Source organism: Chlorocebus sabaeus, chromosome 17, assembly GCF_047675955.1.
Source record: "Chlorocebus sabaeus isolate Y175 chromosome 17, mChlSab1.0.hap1, whole genome shotgun sequence".
NCBI classification, from domain to species: Eukaryota; Metazoa; Chordata; class Mammalia; order Primates; family Cercopithecidae; genus Chlorocebus; species Chlorocebus sabaeus.
This window is the reverse complement of record NC_132920.1, coordinates 32,662,082-32,681,553: the sequence shown is the minus strand read 5'-3', so window position 1 is coordinate 32,681,553 and position 19,472 is coordinate 32,662,082. Positions and strand designations below refer to the sequence as shown.

General features: G+C 47.6%; 1 pseudogene; it reads right to left on the bottom strand.

Moving 5' to 3' along the window:
- Nucleotides 1-210: 210 nt before the first annotated feature.
- On the bottom strand, nt 211-18,656 carry LOC140708874 (H-2 class II histocompatibility antigen, E-S beta chain-like; annotated as a pseudogene).
- Between the last annotated feature and the right edge of the window lie 816 nt (nt 18,657-19,472).

Here is a 19,472-nt window from a genome sequence, read left to right as displayed (position 1 = left end):
CCAGAGGCTATATGGTCAAACAGCAAACTATTTATCATGAATATAGAATGTGGGCAAACTTGCTTCTGTGCCAGCACCAGAAAGTTTTTTTTTTTTTTTTTAATTTATTTATTATTATTATACTTTAAGTTGTAGGGTACATGTGCATAACGTGCAGGTTTGTTACATATGTACACTTGTGCCATGTTGCTGTGCTGCACCCATCAACTCGTCATTTACATCAGGTATAACTCCCAGTGCAAGGGCTGCTGGCATGTTGTCACCTCTCACCCCAGCTCTTTGGAGTTGGAAGCGTTGGTTTGCCTGGAAGCAGCTTCCACTTTTTCTGTACTTCTGGCCTGAGCTGAGGGTTGACAGAAAGGAAAGCCATTCAGCTCTGGAGTCTTGACAACAAGTTGGTTGACCCTGCAGCCATGAGCGGAACTCTCAAAGTCACCTTGCCCAAGTGAGACTCGCACATCTATCCTATTGATACTGACCCTTGCCTCCTGGGTCCTAATGCCTATCAGGCAAACGTCCTCTTGCCTCTCTTCTACGAGGTGAGTCTTGCTTCTAAAAACCACTCCGTGTGTCTGGTGCTTGCCTACTTTCTCCTATAAGAATGATTTCTAGTATAAACCTCAGGACTCTGTTCCCTTCTTTAGGCACCCAGACACAGCAATCAGAAAGAAATAATTTTTGCCCAAAGCCCTGTCTGGTGGGTGGGACTATCTGGAATTTTAGGATCCCTCCTCAGACTGGCAGGCCTAACAAAAGCTATTCCTGAAGCTAGGATATGGGGAGCTTCAGAAATGATATCCTTCCTATTCAAGTGGGGACAAAAGGCGTCACTCTTCCAATCCTGGAGATCCCTTCCCTCCCTCAGGTTATGGCCCTCTGGTTCATTTTTGGGGCATAACATCTTTATAGGACAGGGATAAAGTCCCAATACTAACAGGAAAATGCTTAGGACTCTAAGAGGTTTTTGAGAATGTGTTTGTAAGGGCCACTAAATCTGATTTTTCTCGGTCCTCTTTGTGGTCTAGGAGGACAGGCAAGGGTGCAGGTTTTTGAGAATATGTCAGTAACCGTCACTAAATCCGACCTTCCTTGGTCCTCCTTGTGGTCTAGGAGGAAAATTAGTGTTTCTGCTGCTGCATTGGTGAGCACAACTATTCCGATCAGCAGGGTCCAGGGACCGTTGTGAGTTCTTGGGCAAGAGGTGTTTCTGCTGCTGCATCAGTGAGAGCAACTATTCCAGTCAGCAGGGTCCAGGGATCATTGGGGGTTCTTGGGCAGGGAAGAAACAAACAAACCAAAACTGCAGGCAGTTTTGTCTTTCAGATGGGAAACACTCAGGCATCAACAGGCTCACCCTTGAAATGCATCCTAAGCCATTGGGACCAGTTTGATCCACAAACTCTGTAAAAGTGGCCACTCATTTTTGTCTGCACTGTGGCTTGGTCCCAGTATTGTCTCTCTGATGGGGAAAAATGGCCCCCTGAGGGCAGTATAAATTACAATACTGTCCTGCAGCTTGACCTTTTCTGTAAGAGGGAAGGCAAATGGAGAAATACCTTGTGTCCAAGCTCTCTTTTCATTGAAGGAGAATCCACAACTATGCAAAACTTGCAATTTACATCCCACAAGAGGACCTCTCAGCTTACCCCCATATGCTAGCCTCCCTATACCTCTCCTTCCTATTAATGATAAGCCTCCTCTAATCTCCCCCACCCAGAAGGAAACAAGCAAATAAATCTCCAAGGGACCACAAAAACCCCTGGGCTATCGGTTATGTCCCCTTCAAGCGGTAGGGGGCGGAGAATTTGGCCCAACCTGAGTACATGTCCCCTTCTCCCTCTCTGATTTAAAGCAGATCAAGGCAGACTGGTGGAAGCTTTCAGATGATCCTGATAAGTATATAGACGTCCTACGGGGTCTTGGGCAAACCTTCTATCTCACTTGGAGAGATGTCATACTACTGTTAGATCAAACCCTGGTCTTTAATGAAAAGAATGTGGCTTTAGCTGCAGCCTGAGAGTTTGGAGATACTTGGTATCTTAGTCAAGTAAGTGATAGAATGACAGTTGAAGAAAGGGACAAATTCTCTACTGGTCAGTAAGCTGTTCCCAGTATGGATCCCCACTGTGACCTCAACTCAGATCATTGGGACTGGAGTCACAAATATCTGTTGACCTGTGTTCTAGAAGGACTAAGGACAATTAGGAAAAAGCCTGTGAATTATTTAATGATGTCCACCATAACTCAGGGAAGAGAAGACAATTCTTCTGCCATCCTGGAGCAGCTACGGGAGGCCTTAAGAAGATATACTCCCCTGTCACCTGACTCACTTGAGGGTCAATTGATCCTGAAAGATATGTTCATTACCTAATTAGCCACAAGAATCAGGAGAAAGCTCCCAAACCAAGCCCTGGACACTGAACAAAATCTGGAGGCATATTAAACCTGGCAAACTTGATGTTCCGTAATTGGGACCAAGAGGAATTGGCCCAAAAGGAAAAGCGAGATCAGAGAAAGGCTGCAGCCTTAGTCATGGTCCTCAGGCAAACAGACGTTGGTGGTTCAGAGAGGATAGAAAATGGAGCAGGCCAATCACCCAGTAGGGCTTGTTATCAGTGTGGTTTTCAAGGACACTTTTAAAAAGATTGTCCAATGAGAAACAAGCCGCCCCCTCGCCCATGTCCACTATGCCGAGGCAATTACTGGAAGGTGCACTGCCCCAGAGTGTAAAGGTTCTCTGGGCCAGAAGCCCCCAATCAGATGATCCAACAACAGGTGCCCAGGGCAAGTGCCAGCTCATGTCATCACCCTCACTGAGCCCTGGGTACATTTAACCATTGAGGGCCAGGAAATTGACTTCCTCCTGGACACTGGTGCAGCCTTCTCAATGTTAATCTCCTGTCCCGGATGACTGTTCTCAAGGTCCGTTACCATCTGAGGAATCCTGGGACAGCCTGTAACCAGGTATTTCTCCCGCCTGTCAGTTATAATTGGGAGACTTTGCTACAGATAGTAAGTACGCTTATCTAATCCTACATGCCCATGCGGCAATATGGAAAGAAAGGGAGTTCCTAACCTCTGGGGGAACCCCCATTAAATATCACAAGGGAATCATGGAGTTATTGCATGCAGTGCAAAAACCCAAGGAGGTGGCAGTCTTACACTGTCTAAGCCATCAAAAGGGAAGGAGAGGGGAGAACCACAGCATAAGCAGCTGGCAGAGGCAGGGAAAGACCAGCACAAAGGAAAGAGAGAAAGAGACAGAAAGTGAGAGAGAGCGAGAGAAGGAGGAAGTGACAGAGACAAATGAAAGGAGCTGGGCACATTCCTCAGCCCCGGGCTCAAAACTCCCTGAGCCCAGTACAAACACATCCCATCCTCCCATCCCACCACATATCACCATATATCTCTCAAACTCCCTGAGCCCAGTACAAACACATCCCATCCTCCCATCCCACCACATATGGCCATATATCTCTCAAACTCCCTGAGTCCAGTGCAAACACCACCTGGAAAGTCTCCGATAAGGAGACAGTCGTTCAAGGTTTTACTGAAAGCGCGGGAACCAAAAGAATTTCTTTGTTCCCCTGTAACTTTCGGGCTATAAAAAGCAAACACTCGCATTGTTCAGGACCCTCTTGTATGCTGTGGAATGGAGGGACCAGGTTCGAACTTGTAGTAAAGATCCTTGCCGCTTGGCTTTGACACTGGACTCTGGTGGTCTTCTTTGGGGAACAAACGGTCTGGGCATAACACAAACAGGGAGTCAGAAACAAAAGAGAGAGAAGTGAGAGAAAGGGAGTAAGACAGAAAGAGAGACACAGAAGGAGGAAGAGACAGAGAGACAGAAAGTTAAAGAGAGAAGAGGAGACAAACAAGGAGTCAAAGAGAGAGAAAGAGATAGAAGTAGTAAAGAAAAAACAGTGTACCCTATTCCTTTAAAAGCCAGGGTAAATTTACAACCTGTAGTTGATAATTGAAGGTCTTCTCCACAACCCTATACCACTCCAATACCACCTTCTTGTCAGTGTAAACAAGAGCATAGCCTGAAAGCACTGAGGCCACTGACAACCCATAGCCTTCCTGTCAAAAATCCTTAACCTGACTGGGTGCAGTGGCTGATGCCTGTAATCCCGGCACTTTGGGAGGCCAAGGCAGGCAGATCACAAGATCAGGAGATTGAGACCATCCTGGCTAACATGGTGAAACTGCGTCTCTATTAAAAATACAAAACAGCCAGGTGTGGTGATGGGCACCTGTAGTCCCAGCTACTCGGGAGGCTGAGGCAGGAGAATGGTGTGAACCTGGGAGGCAGAGCTTGCAGTGAACCGAGATTGAGGCACTGCACTCCAGCCAGGGTGACAGAGCGAGACTCTGTCTCAAAAAAAAAAAAAAAAAAAAAAAAAAAAAAAAATCCATAACCCAGCAGGTTTCCCAACAGGGGATCTAAATCTTAACTAATTACCATACAAAGTTCCAACCAGATCTAGGAGGAACTCCCCTCAGGACAGGAGGATAGATGGTGCCTCCCAGGCGACTAAGGGAAAAAGACACAATGGTTATTCAGTAAGTGATAAGGGAACTCCTGTAGAACCAGAGTTAGGAAAATTGCTTAATAATTGGTCTGCTCAAACTTGAGATCTATTTGCACTCGCCAAACCTGAAAGTGCTTACAGAATCAGGAAGGGGCCATCTATACCAATTGTAAGTTAATACAGACTGAATGAGGTCTTATTAATAGCAATGAATAACTGAAATCCCAAACTTAAAAGGATTAAAAGGTATTACCTGTTGGCAGAAGTCCAGAGTGTCCTAGGAAAAAGAGGAAAAGATATACACTTAAAAGATATGGAAGCAAATTTGTCCTCCAACACAATGTTCCAGCCCCAGATCTCTCACCTGAGGTTCCTCTATCACCACCACCCACACCAACCACGGCAGAGAGGAGCAGAAACAGACCATGTGACCCATGAAGCGTGAAGTGTCTGTCACAGGATCCAGTGTAATTGCATTAGCCTTAGTGGCTCTTCCTTAATTTGCTCCAGGATCTGGAACCAAAGGATCGCTACTCGTTAACCTTTCTCTCATCTCTACAGGCCACAAGCTATTATGGCTATTATGCTTTGACATAGAAACTATGCGCTGATGATTTCTAGATTATCAGGACATTGGAGGTCATTTGGGGGAAAGAAAGGCTTTATCCAGGGCCACTCATATTCTGAGAACTAACCTCAGCAAAGCCATATTTCCTCCTCCAGAAAAACCTGTGTAGAGACTCAGCTCCCAAAGTCTCCTCACCTTTCTAATTCCTGAAGTAGACGAAGAGCCTGGCCCCAGGGAAGAGCAGGCCCAGCACAAAGCCCCCGACTCCACTCAGCATCTTGCTCTGTGCAGATTCAGACCGTGCTCCTGAGAAAGGAAGCCAGGTTTAGTGATGTTTATTCCAAATTGAACCTCTTTAATTGAGACTCTAAGATTCAGAGCTTTCAAAACGGGTAAGAAGGCTGCCCTGTAAGAACTAAAATAACTAGCCATTTCTGGGGGAATAAACGGTTTTCAAATCACACTGAACAGTTACAAGGTCCAGGCATCAAACTCATTCAAATATCACAGCCTTGATGTAAGGCACAACTTCAACATCTGATCAACAGAAAGCCTGAGACTCAAAGAGGTTAAGTAGTTTGTCTAGAGTGACAGAGCTAATAAAAGGCAGAGCTGAGATTGGACTCCCCTCATGCCAGGAAGGCCCCTACACTTCTCCTCGTCTGAGATCACAACAAACTGTAGGAACCTAGTTTTTAGATTCCTTCCTGGGCAGGGGTCGTCACGAGAGACCACTCGACACAGAAGTCACAGTGGAGAGATTTATTGCTAGCGCGCTAGGGTCCTATGTCCAAAGTTGGCCACAGGACCCCGAATGCTTGTTACAGACAGTTTATAAAGGCAAAAAACCACAAAATTTTACAAAGCTTGAGGCGCAAGATGATTGGAGCAGGTTATGGCCTGAGCGAGATGTCTTACTTTAATTGGTTGGTTTGAACCTGGTTTGAACCCGCGCGGGGTATTTCCCGGACTTGTTCTTCTGTTTGAGTTCCAGGAATATGGGTGGGTGTTTTAGATAGCCACACGGACATCAGGCGGGTGCTTTAGATGGCCACCTGGTCATTGGGTGGGTGCTTTTAGATAGCCACCTGGTGTGGCTTTTCTAAACTTCTAAGTTTCTAAGTCTCTAAGTCTCTGAGCTTCTAAGTCTATAAATTTAAAGGTTTTTAAGTTTCTAAATCTATTTTCATTTCCTCCTCTTTTTGTGACCAAGAGGCTCAATCTTGAGCCTCCTCTTCTGTCCTGAGGGCTTGGTACTGTTGGGTTAGGACCATAGCCTGCACAATGTTTAACTTATCTTTAATAAAGGCGAGTAAGCGGTTAAGTATACACGGCCCGAAAGTCAGGATGAGCATGAGTAGGATAAGGGGGCCTAAGATGGTGGAGACTAAGGTGCTGAACCAAGGAGACTGGTTGTACCAGCTTTCAAACTAATTTTGTTGAGACTCTCTTTCTTTTTTCCGTTTGTCTAATCTTTCTCTTAGTTTTGCCATAGAATCTTTAACCACTCCTGAATGGTCTGCGTAAAAGCAACATTGTTCTTTGAGGGCTGCACAGAGCCCGCCTTCCTTTAAGAAGACAATTTCTAGTCCTCGCCGGTTTTTTTTTAATACAACTTCAAACAGAGAGGTTAGAGATTCTTTAAGTTTTGAAATAGAGTGTTCTATGGCTCTAAGGTCTTTATTTATGGCTGCCTTAAGTTGTTGCAGATGGTAGCTACCACGTACTAAAGCTGCTGTTCCGGTCCTAACCCCAGCTGCTACCCTCACTCCTAGCATTACAGTGAGGGTGAGTGAGACAGGTTTCCTTTTGGGTCTACTATAAGCTTTCTGTTCATACCGGAGGTCAAAGGAGTTTCCAGAGTGATAGTATACTCGGGGAACAACCTGTACTAACATGCAATAGTCTGTGCTGCGGTTAAACGCTGCTGTGGATACACAGGGAGTGAGTCCAATGTTGTAAGCCTACCAGTCTGTCCCGGAAGGGACCAAATAGTGATTGGAGCTAGGCACTGTCAGAGTCTTGTCACAGAGATGCTGATGGCTAGTGGGTACCTTTTCTATACAGATTCCTGACCCAGAAACTTCAGCCAGGGTCAGCTTTTTATGCTGATCCTATGCACATCCAGTAGGATTAGTGGAGTTGGTGAAATTATTAGTGGAGGCAATGCCTTCATAATAAGGGGGGGCTGTCGCTAGGCACAGCCAACAAGAGGAGGTGGATTCTGGCCTGGTCTGGTTCAAGGCAAAGTAAGAGCCCTTTTATGAGATTAAGGAGCCTGTCACCTAAGCCCGGAGAACTCAAGGGCAGGGTAGTGCCTTGAGGTGCCTCCGGCCGAGGGCCCTGAGGGGCCTCCGGCCGGGGGCCCTGAGGGGCCTCCGGCTGAGGAGGCCTTGCTTCTGGTAAAACTGGGTTTTGCCCTATTGAGACAGGAGCTGAGGCAGGGCTGACTGCTAGTCTAATTTGGATGGGGATCCTAAACAGTGGCTTTTGGTGTAAATATAGGCCCTATATTAACCCTGACATCTAGCGGCCATCAGATTTCGCCTCTTTTTTGAATTTGATGCAGACCAGATTACAATCAGCCGAATACCGGGTTCTGGTGCAGGGCTTAACAAAGGACATGGATATGTACCATGGTGTTGTGGCCTATTTTCATTCTCCATCATTACTAGTTACACAAGTCCAGCTAGCACAATACAGGGAAGTTATATCCCCGCAAGTTTGTTTTATTTCTCCTGTCCGGAATCCGGGGCAGGCATAGAACCCGTTCCGGCTTATGGACACCTTTCTAGCCTGTTTTCTCCATGCTCCCCCTTCCATGTTATCTACCCCTGCTACTTTATCTAGGTTGAGATAGAGGTCAGGGAACCAAGTTCCCACAGGGGCAATTTGTGAAGTCTCATATAAGACTTCATGGGTGTTAAAATTAGTTACTCTCCAGGTTAGGTTAAAAGGTTGGTGGGGGTTTTTGGTGTCAGCGACGCGGGGAAGGAGGGCTAGTAGTAAGTAAAGGGTGAGGTACGAGTAAGTCTTATCTTGAGGGGGTCCTCGGAGCGACGGAGTCTCCATGTCCCAGGTGGTCCGGGCGTCTCTGGAGCAGCCTTGGTGTGGGATGCGTGGATCCAAGTGGCGATTCCGTCAACTTTTATAGCTGTGGGTGTGGTCAGGAGAACAATGTAGGGTCCTTTCCACCGAGGCTCCAGTCCTTGAGAACGGTGTTGTCTAACGTAGACGGAGTCCCCCACCTGGAAGGGGTGGCTGGTCTGCGAATGTCCTGGCCGGTACAGTTCTGCCAAGGGGGCCCAGATTTGGGTCTGTACTGCTTGTAGTCCTTTTAGCCGGGCCTGCAGGTCAGTCTTGGAGTTGGAAGGAGAAAAGGAGTCAAGTAGGGTCGACAAAGGGGGAGGTCCTCCGTAGAGGATTTCATATGGAGTGAGCCCAAAGCTGTTAGGCGTATTCCGGGCTCTTAAAAGAGCTAGAGATAGGAGGCGTCTCCAATCTTTTAAGCCAGTCTCTAAGGTCAATTTAGTAAGGGTCTCTTTTATTGTTCTATTTATTCTTTCTACCTGTCCTGAGCTCTGGGGTCTATAAGCACAATGCAATTTCCAATTAATCTCCAGTATCCTGGCTAGCCCCTGACTTACCTGGGAAACGAAGGCCGGCCCGTTGTCTGACCTAATTACCTTGGGAAGTTCAAATCTAGGAAAGATTTCTTCCAGAATCTTCTTGGCTACTATGTGTGCCGTTTCTTGCCGGGTGGGGTAGGCTTCTAACCATCCTGAAAAGGTATCTACAAACAGTAGTAAGTACTTATACCCAGCATAGTGAGGTTTTACTTCAGTGAAGTCTACCTCTCAATAAGCCCCCGGGCGGCTGTCACGGGTTCGTATTCCTGCTGGCACTTAAGTAGCCCCAGCGTTCACCTGCTGACACACCTTGCAGGCAGAAGTCACCTGTTCTATTAGAGTACTTGCCTTAGGAATTAGAAAGTCAGTTTTTTCAATCAACATTTTTAACTTCCGGCTACCTAAGTGTGTCCAGGCGTGCATCTGCTGGATCATAGCCACGGCTTCTTTTTGTGGGAGGACTGTCTTCCCTTCTTTTTCTCAGTTCTTGGTGTCCTTATTTTCTATAGTTCCTATGGCTCTTGCCTCTTCCTGGTCTTCTGGGGTGTAGGTGTGTCTATCCTGGTCGGTTTTGTTGGGTTCTGAGGCTAAGGTTAGTACTTTTGCCATGGCTGCCTGCTTGGCCACGTGGTCTGCCTGTCTGTTTCCCACTGCAACTGGATCCTGTCCTTTCTGATGTCCGGGACAGTGGATTATGGCTGCTTCTCGTGGGAGGAAGAGGGCTTTTAATAAGGCAATTATTTCAGCTTTGTTCTTGATTTCTTTTCCCTCTGATGTTAGGAGACCTCTTCTTTCATAAATACTTTTATGGGTATGAGCCGTTGCAAAAGCATATCGGCTATCTGTGTAAATATTAGCCTTTTTCCCCTTGGACAGCTCTAGGGCCTTTGTTAGCGCTATTAGCTCAGCCTTTTGTGCAGACGTGCCAGGGGGCAGTGACTGCGCCCAAATGGTGGTGTGGCCATCCACCACTGCCGCTCCTGCCCTCCGGGTACCTGAGTCAAGATAGCTGCTGCCGTCTGTATACCATGTGTGGTCCGCGTCTGGGAGTTCTGTGTCCTTGAGGTCCTCCCGCGTTCCGTGGGTTTCTGCCAACACCTGCCGACAGTCGTGAGGGCTCAGTTGGTCTCCTGGTAGTGGCAGCAGCGTTGCAGGGTTCAGGGTGACCGGAGGGCCAAACCGGACGCGGTCTGTGTCCAATAGGAGGGCCTGGTAGTGGGTCAAGCGTGCACTGGTAATCCACCGGTCCGGGGGCTGTCGCACTATGGCCTCTAGAGCATGTGGAGTAATAACAGTCAATGGCTGCCCAAGGGTTAACTTAGCAGAGTCTTTGACTAACATGGCAGTGGCTGCCATGATGCGGAGACACGGGGGCCAACTGGCTGCTACAGGATCTAGCTTTTTAGACAGATACGCTACCGGTCTCTTCCAGGGCCCTAATTTCTGGGTTAAGACTCCTTTTGCAATTCCTTGCCTCTCATCTAAGAAGAGGGTGAAAGGTTTTGAGGTATCCGGTAACCCAAGGGCTGGGGCAGAGAGGAGTGCTTTCTTTAGAGTCTCAAAAGCCAATTGATGTTCCTCCTGCCAGGTAAAAGGGGTACTTCCCTTGGTGAGGGTATAAAGGGGGGCGGCCAGTTCAGCGAAACCGGGTATCCACAAGCGACAGAACCCAGCAGTTCCTAGGAATTTACGCACCTCTCTGGGATTCCGGGGCGGTGGAATGCGAGCCACAGTCTCTATGCACCTAGGGGTGAGCCACCTTTTCCCCTCACTCAGTATGTACCCCAGGTAGGTTACCTTGGTCTGACAAATTTGTGCCTTCTTGGCGGATGCCCGGTATTTTTTTTTCACCCAGTTCCTGGAGTAGATGCCTAGTACCTTGCATGCAGGCTTCCTTTGTGGGGGCTGCCAGGAGGAGGTCATCTACATACTGGAGCAGGGTCACTTCTGGATGCTGGGTCCGGAAGTCAGTTAGGTCCCGGTGGAGAGCCTCATCAAAGAGAGTGGGAGAGTTCTTGAACCCTTGGGGAAGTCGGGTCCAGGTCAATTGGCCCGAAATTCTTTTTTCAGGATCTTTTTACTCAAAGGCAAAGAGTTCTTGGCTTTGGGGGGCCAAGGGTAGACAAAAGAATGCATCTTTTAATTAAGGTGCTGAGCAAGTTGTAAGGCACTCAGCTCCTGAAGTAAATGCCTGGTAGGCACACTGGTCCTTATCTACTTTAGGCCGCCTCCGCTTTTCCCCCTGTCTCCCTGGCCTTTTCTCCGTTACTACTGCCGCCAGGATTTTTGTTAAATACTTATCTCTCTTTTATCTCTTTGATCCTCTCGTTCCTCTTGTTCCTTCGCTAGCCTGGCCTTCTTTTCCTCGGGAGTTTTTTTTTTTTTTTTCTTATTATACACTTTTTTGTCTTTCTGACTAATTCCTGTAATCTATAGGTCTGGATCCCATCTAATCTTTGGAGTTTCCCTCTAATATTTAGTGCTGCTTGGTCTATGAACGACATGGCCACGGCAGCCTTATGTTCTAGAGCCTCTGGATTAAATGGGGTAAACATTCGGAACCCTTCTAGAAGTCTTTCCATAAAGGCTGCCGGGTTTTCGTCCTTTCCCTGAATTATGGTCCTTACCTTGGCCAAATTGGTGGGGTGTTTCTTTGCCCCCTTGAGACCCGCCAACAGAGCCTGGTGATAGATTCGGAGACTCTCCCTACCTGGTGCTGTCTCATAATCCCAGTCTGGGCGGGTGAGGGGAAATCCCTCGTCTATTTCATTGGGGAGCTGGGTTGGAAGGCCTCCTGGCCCCGGCACATTTTTCCGGGCCTCCAGGAGGACTTGTTGCCTTTTTTCGGTGGTCAGAAGGACCTGCAAAAGCTGTTGACAATCATCCCAGGTAGGCTGGTGGGTGAGGAGAATGGATTCTATCAATGAGGTTAAGGCCTGAGGGTCTTGGGAAAAGGGGGGGTTGTGAGTTTTCCAATTGTAGAGGTCGGAGGCAGAAAAGGGCCAGTACTGGATTGCGCGGTTGACCGTGCGAAGGGGGAAAAGGGAAGACTGCCAGGTGGGAGTGCCATCCGGGTCTTCAGTCCGCCGCAAGCGGAGACGAGGTGTTGGTGGCGGTGCGGAACGGCGGAGGGGAGGAGGGGCGCGGGAGCGGCGGTCGGCCGGACGCCGGGCCACCACCAGGGGCGGGCTCCCCTGACCTCTCTTTTTTTTTTTTTTTTTTTTTTTTCACTGCGCAACCCCTCCGACCTCGCCTTTTACCGCTGGAGGCACGCAAACCCCGGGAATGTGGCTGCGAGCGCGGCCGGGCGGGCCGCGGGGCGGGCTTCCGGCCCCCTGACGCGCGGAGCGAGCGGGGAGGACGGGACGGTGGCGGCGTTCTAGGGGTTAATTTGGGCGGGGTTGGAGAGGGAGGCGAGGTCGAGGAAGGGACCGATGAAGGGGCTGGAGAAAGAGTAGGGGCCGAGGGAGTAGTGGGAGGGATTGGGGATAGGGTAAGGGACGAGGGTGAAGCGTAAGGTGGCTGAGTTCCATCAGGGAGGGTAGATTGGGACGGGGAGGGGGAATGGAAGAAGGGTTTCACCCAGGAAGGGGGGTTTCGGACCAAATCTTCCTAGGTGATTATGTAGGCCACTTGGTCCTGGTGTCCTTGTGGCCCAGGATTCATCACTTTTGCTTTAACCTGTAAGATAATGGAGAGGTCAAATGTTCCGTCCTGGGGCCACCCAACCTGGAGGGCTGGCCATTCAGACGAACAGAAAGTTTGCCATCGTCCTTTACGGACTTCCACGGAGAGATCGTGGGCTCGCGCCCGGACGTCAGGGAAGTGGGTCAAAGTCAAGGCTAAAGGAGTTGTTAGTGTCTGTCCTATAGTTTCGTCCAGAAAGTCACGCACACACAAGGACGAAATGACAACAATATACACAGTGACCAAACAAACACAGAGGAGCCGCGCGGCCAGAGAGTGGCGCCACAAGATTACAAAAGATTCAGATGGCAGGCGTAACCTGCCTACCGATTTGAGGAGGCCAACAGAGTCGTCAGCTTTCCTCCTGACAACCACCAGGGCGTCCCCCGGGGCGCAAGGGGGAAGGTGCCGGACACGTCTGCCCCCCTTCCCCACTTGATTATTCAGACGGAGTACTCCTCAGAGCTAGCCGGCAAGACAAACAGAGCACAGAGCGAAACGAAAGTACCTGACAAGAGTCCGTTCGTCCGGTCAGCAGTCGGTGGCCCGGGCCAATTGTGTCTCCACTGGAGGGGTCGAGGGTCCTCGGGCGACCCCCATTCCCGGCCAACGCACCAAATGTAGGAACCTAGTTTTTAGATTCCTTCCTGGGCAGGGGTCGTCACGAGAGACCACTCGACACAGAAGTCACAGTGGAGAGATTTATTGCTAGCGCGCTAGGGTCCTATGTCCAAAGTTGGCCACAGGACCCCGAATGCTTGTTACAGACAGTTTATAAAGGCAAAAAACCACAAAATTTTACAAAGCTTGAGGCGCAAGATGATTGGAGCAGGTTATGGCCTGAGCGAGATGTCTTACTTTAATTGGTTGGTTTGAACCTGGTTTGAACCCGCGCGGGGTATTTCCCGGACTTGTTCTTCTGTTTGAGTTCCAGGAATATGGGTGGGTGTTTTAGATAGCCACACGGACATCAGGCGGGTGCTTTAGATGGCCACCTGGTCATTGGGTGGGTGCTTTTAGATAGCCACCTGGTGTGGCTTTTCTAAACTTCTAAGTTTCTAAGTCTCTAAGTCTCTGAGCTTCTAAGTCTATAAATTTAAAGGTTTTTAAGTTTCTAAATCTATTTTCAAAACAACTCAGATCAATAGCACCAGAAACTCAGTCTCAGACCCAAGGCAGGTCCTGGAGCCCGGGGAGACTGGGTGACCCTGACCTGTGCCATCATGGGGAGGTTCAAAAGAGGGACAGCCTCTCCTGCCTGGCAGGCACGACTGCTTCTCCAGGAGGTACCAGTGTTTCTAGAAACTATTACAGGGCTATCCCCAGTGAACCATGCTGATGGAGATGAGAACATGGAGCAAATGAAAATAGGATATGGGAGAGGAGAAACCTGATACTCAGGGATTAGCAAAGTCCCCTTCTTGGCGAGAAATTCATGAAGTCAGAAAGCTGCTCACTCCATTGCATTGTGAGAGGGCTCATCACGCTTGGATGCTCCAGTTGGCAGGTTCCACTCTGAGGAACTGTTTCCAGCATCACTAGGGTCTGGAAGTTCCAGTCTCCATTCTGGATCAGGCCTGTGGACACCACCCCAGCCTTCTCTTCCTTGATGTTCCGGAACCACCTGACTTCAATGCTGCCTGGATAGAAACCATTCACAGAGCAGACCAGGAGGTTGTGGTGCTGTAGAGGCTGGGTATTTGCAGGATACACAGTCACCTTAGGTTGGACTAGGAGAAAAAAAGGTAGAGAGAATCAATCAGGAAGTTACAGTCTCCTTGTTTGACTGTTTGTCTGCTTCTCTGTAAACCCAGATTCTGACCTTGACCAGGCCTCCAGTACAGCTGGCCATGAGGCCTTACAGCATCAGCAGTCTGGAATTTAATCTTGATAGTGTGGACCTATTTGATTTGAGAGATGTTATAAAAATTGTATTTGTTTCTTCATAGCTTGAAATTGGCATGCATTGTCAAAGTGTTTACAAATCTTTGAAAGTACAGCGTGTAGTAATTAAAATTGATTTCTGAGCCCAGTTGCCTGGTTCAAATCCGAGGTCTGCCTTTTACTGGTTGATCCTGGAAGAGTTTTTTGATTCTTTTGTGTCTCATCTTTCCCACGTATAATGTAGGTTAATTATACTAATTTACCTCTTGGGGTTATGTGAGGATTAATTTACGTGAAATATATAGAACAATGACTGAAGATAGCCATCAATTTATGAGGTCAGAAGCTTTTCACTCCATTCCACTGTGAGAGGGCTCATCACACTTGGGTGCTCCACTTGGCACCTATTTATCATCCTCTTACACCTTGAGAGAAGAATATGTTTTAAAACAATGTGGATAGATAAAGGGACAGAGTAGGGTACATGAGGAAACTGAGTATGGATTTTTAGGAATACTACCGCCATGCACTCACACCTTAAAACACCACAGAAATGGTTCTGACCCGGGAACGTGGGACAGACAGAAATGATTCTCCAAATCTTTACATTCCCAGAAAATCCTAAGATTTAGGAATTAAGGAACGTCATTTTAGTTTTGAAAGTTCTTATATTTACATTTAGGTGATCAATGCATCTCCTGTGCAAAACAAGCAGAAATGATTCTCCAAATCGTTTTTTTTTTTTTGTTTTGTTTTTGTTTTTGTTTTTTTTTTTTTTTTGAGATGGAGTCTTGCTCTGTCGCCCAGGCTGGAATGCAGTGGTGCCATCTTGGCTCACTGCAACCTCCGCCTCCCGGATTCAAGTGATTCTCCTGCTGCGGCCTCCGGAGTAGCTGGAACTACAGGGGCATGCCACCACGCCTGGCTAATTTTTTGTATTTTTAGTAGAGATGGGATTTCACCATGTTAGACAGGATAGTCTCCATCTCCTGACCTCGTTGTCCACCCTCCTCGGTCTCCCAAAGTGCTGGGATTACAGGCATGAGCCACCGCGCCCGGCCGATTCTCCAAATCTTTCTCCTAGAAAGGCATGAGAGCTAAAGCAGCGAGAAGGATTAAGGAAAGCCACTTTAATTTTGAAAGTTCTTATATTTACACTTAGCTGATCAATGCATCTCCCGTGCAAAACAAACATAACTATTATCAGACCTATCATTGTAAAATGATTTTTTTCCAGAAGGACTTTTGGATCGAGGCAGGGTCTGGGACTCATTACTTGGGGTGCTTATGCCCAGGAAAATCCCTGACACTAGCAGACTCTCAACAATGCAATTTTCGTGAGCAGGAAGGAGAAACCTGGAGACAACAATACCACAGAATGGTAGATTTAAGATAGATTGCAAATCGTTAATAAAAATTTGCAATATATTTTATTAAATAAAAACATTCAGGCCGGGTGCAGTGGCTCAAGCCTGTAATCCCAACACTTAGGGAGGCCGAGGTCAGGAGTTTGAGAACAGCCTGACTAACATGGTGAAACCCCGTCTCTACTAAAAATAGAAAAATTAGTCGAGTGTGGTGGTGCGTGTCTGTAATCCCAGCTACTCAGGAGGCAGAGGCAGGAGAATCGCTTGAACCTGGGAGGTGGAGGTTGCAGTGAGCCGAGATCGCGCCACTGCACTCCAGCCTGGGCAACAGAGTGAGATTCTGTCTCAAAAAAAGAAAAAACAAAAAACAAAACCCGAAAACAAACAAACAAACAAACGTTCAAATCCTTAACATGGAAAAGAATTTTCAAAATCAACATACAAACCACAAACTGGAGAAAATGCTGAATAAAATATCAAGAAAGTGTTAATAATCTTACAGTACAAAGAATCCACAAAGTCACTGAGAAAAATGCTAAGCCCTAGAGATAATAGCCAATAGATAGTTGTCCATTACCTACCAAATACAATAGGGAATTCTTAGAGCAGTAATTATAACCGGCACACAATTAGGTCAAAATTATTTAAAAGAATTACAAATCCAAAAATATAAATTGCAAATTAACTGGAAACATACGTTTTCAGCTTTTGGAGAATGTCATAATAAAGGAGAAACAAAAGAGAAAGTGAGGTAAGTTGTGTCACAACTATTACATATAAAATAATAATACGTAACTACTAGAAAACTTTCAGCATTATAATAAAATAATAACAATGTGTTAAAACTTTAATTCAAGAAGTTAGTTTCACAATCATTTCAGCTATGTAAAAATATACACACTAAGAAAACAAACCAAAAAAAAGAAATTTAGACCTAAAGAAGCTTCAGAATTGCCTCAGAGGTCTCCTCCGTTCCCCTGGAAGTTAACGTAATGCTTTTGCAAACAAACACCATGCACTTTTATTTCAGAGATTACAAGAAGGGTGTGTGCCAGGGACAGTCTGGAACTGGCCCCCTCACGTTATCCCGAACCTTCCATACCCCTCAGCTCTCCTCCCCTAAACCTTCACCCCAACCATATACACCTTACACTTCCCTTCCCTGCATCTCTAAGGATCCAGGACAATCAAGGTCTCCTCTCTCTCCAGCCCCCTGCACCCACCTCCCATGTCACCTCCCCACAGAGGTCTCCAAGGATAAGAAGAAGCCGGCTGCTGCCTCCCCTCCCACAACGGCCACACAGACACAACAAATCCACACTCTACACACACCTGTGCTCTCAGAACTGCTTGCTCGGCATTGAGAGGACTCTAAATGGTCACAGACGGCTCTCTCTCTCTCTCTCTCTCTCTCTCTCTCTCTCTCTGTCACATACACACACACACACACACACACACACACACACACGCGCGCGCGCGCGCGCGCGCACACACACACACTCTCAGATTTCCAGCTCACTGGGACTCAGGCCCCGCCCCCTGCCGCTCTCACCTCATGGCTGCTCTGTGAAGCTCTCAAAAACCCTGTAATTGGATCTGCAGTAGGTGTCCACCTTGTCCCGCTTCTCCTCCAGGATGCCCTTCTGGCTGTTCCAGTTCTCCACGACAGGCCGCCCCAGTTCCGTCACCGCCTGGAACTCCCCCATGTCGCTGGCGAAGCGCAGGTTCTCCTCCCGTTTATGGGTGTTTCTGTTCAGGTACCGCACCCGCTCAGTCCCATTGAAGATACGACACTCACACTTAGCCTGCTCCAAGAAACCTGCTGTGGACACACGAACCATCCAGTCACAGGGATGGCCTCCGAGGAAGACACTGACACCGACGCCCCATCCAGGGCTCCCTGGGTGGGGTGCGGGCGCTGGGAACCTTGATCTGCCCAACCTGCAACCCTGACCACGCACAGCCCAGGGGCTCATCCTCCGTCTTCCTGAGGCGTACAGGGGGTTTGGGGGACCAGGTGGGAAAACTACCACGGATTCCAAGGCTTTGGGGACCCCCTCCCTGCCTCCAGCCTGTTCTGGAGACCTCCAAGCAGGAGCTGGAGGAGGATCTGTCAAGCACCGCAGCCCGCGCAACCTCCTTCTGGGAGCCTGCTCCCCAAAGACACTCTCTACTCCTTCTCTCACCCCACAGGCTTTACCCCTCCTTAAACAGCAGCCACCGCCTTCATCCTGTGAACACTTCCTACGTGATGACCTTGTGCCTGGCCTGCGCTGCCTCTAGGAATCCAAACAAGGGAAAACAGACCTCTCCACTCCACTGGGGGAGCTTAAAGAGCAGTGAAAGTGATGGCCAAAAACCAAACACACAGGAACTTACACAGGAATGAGAAATATCAGAAGTGGGGAGTTCTAGAACAGAGAATAATAGGATGATCTCAATTACATTAGGGTGCCAGAGAAAGACCCTCTGAAGAGTGACAGTTCAGTTGGGACTTGACAGGTTAAGCAGGTGTGAGCCAGGGGCAGAGTGGAACCTGTGTCTCTTTGGACAAAATGGGGGAGACACATTTCAGGTTTAGGGAATCCCATAGACAAAAGCTTGAATTGATGAACTTCTTCAAGAAACTAGAACAAAGTTCACTAAAGCAGAGAGGCTGAGGGGAAGGAGGGTGAAAGACTAGCCTGGAGAAATCACAAGAAGCCAGGTTATTAAGAGTCTCGTGGATGGCGTTAGGATTTTGGATTTATACTAAAGACAATGGGAAAGTATCGAAGAGTTTTAAGGAGAATAAAACCATGATCCCTGTAAATGTTCACAAACTTTCCTTTGCATTTCTAAATCCACAAAGCTCAGAAATTCAGTTAAAAGAAATTTGTTCCCAAAACTCATTTGTCAAATCTCATCTGATGAGGGTAAGTGGTCAAAGGTGTCTCAGAGCTCTTACTGGTGACATGTGCTTCTGTAGTTTCAATACATATAAACATACATACATGTAGGTGTAGAAATATACACATATGAAAAACACTTTGTATATACGCTTGATGTTTTGTCTTTATGTTTTATTGAAGTGTGAAAATGACAAAAATCACTTAAAAATAATCCTGTGGGTAAAAGTGAAATGAATAAATAGAAACATTTTACATTGTGAATAATATCTAAAGTAGAATCACTACAGAAATCTGAGGCATGTTAGTGAAGAATAATTGCAGCAGCATCACTATTTGTGACTTACAAGGGCAAACTGTTGAAAGTTAATAGAGATAGTGATGACCCACAACTCATGAAAATGTTGAAAAATATTGCATAAGGCAAAAAATAAATATGAAGGTATTGATCTTGCATTGAGTAAATTGCCTTGGTCCCTGTTGGACTGAACCAAGGAGGATAAATGGGGGAATAAAGACAAAAGACAGAAGAGTACATTTGGAAGAAGGGGTCAGGGGGCACCTTGCTCTTAGTGAACAAGGACCCTGACGTTTGAGCTCCCTTCATATTTACTGAAAAGAGATAGCGAGAAGGGTGTGTGTGTCAGTCTGCTGCTTGATCCAGAGCAGGCTTGCAAGACTGCATTCCTCGAGCAATAGGCTGTAGATGTCCCAGCACATAACCTCAAGGAACCTGGCACCAGGGAGTGATTGCCCTCAGTAAACTTTCTGGTGCGGGGGGGCGGAGCAAGATGGCCAAATAGGAACAGCTCCAGTCTCCAACTCCAAGCGCGAGCGACACAGAAGACCGGTGATTTCTGCATTTTCAACTGAGGTACTGGGTTCATCTCACTGGGGAGTGCCGGACAGTCGGT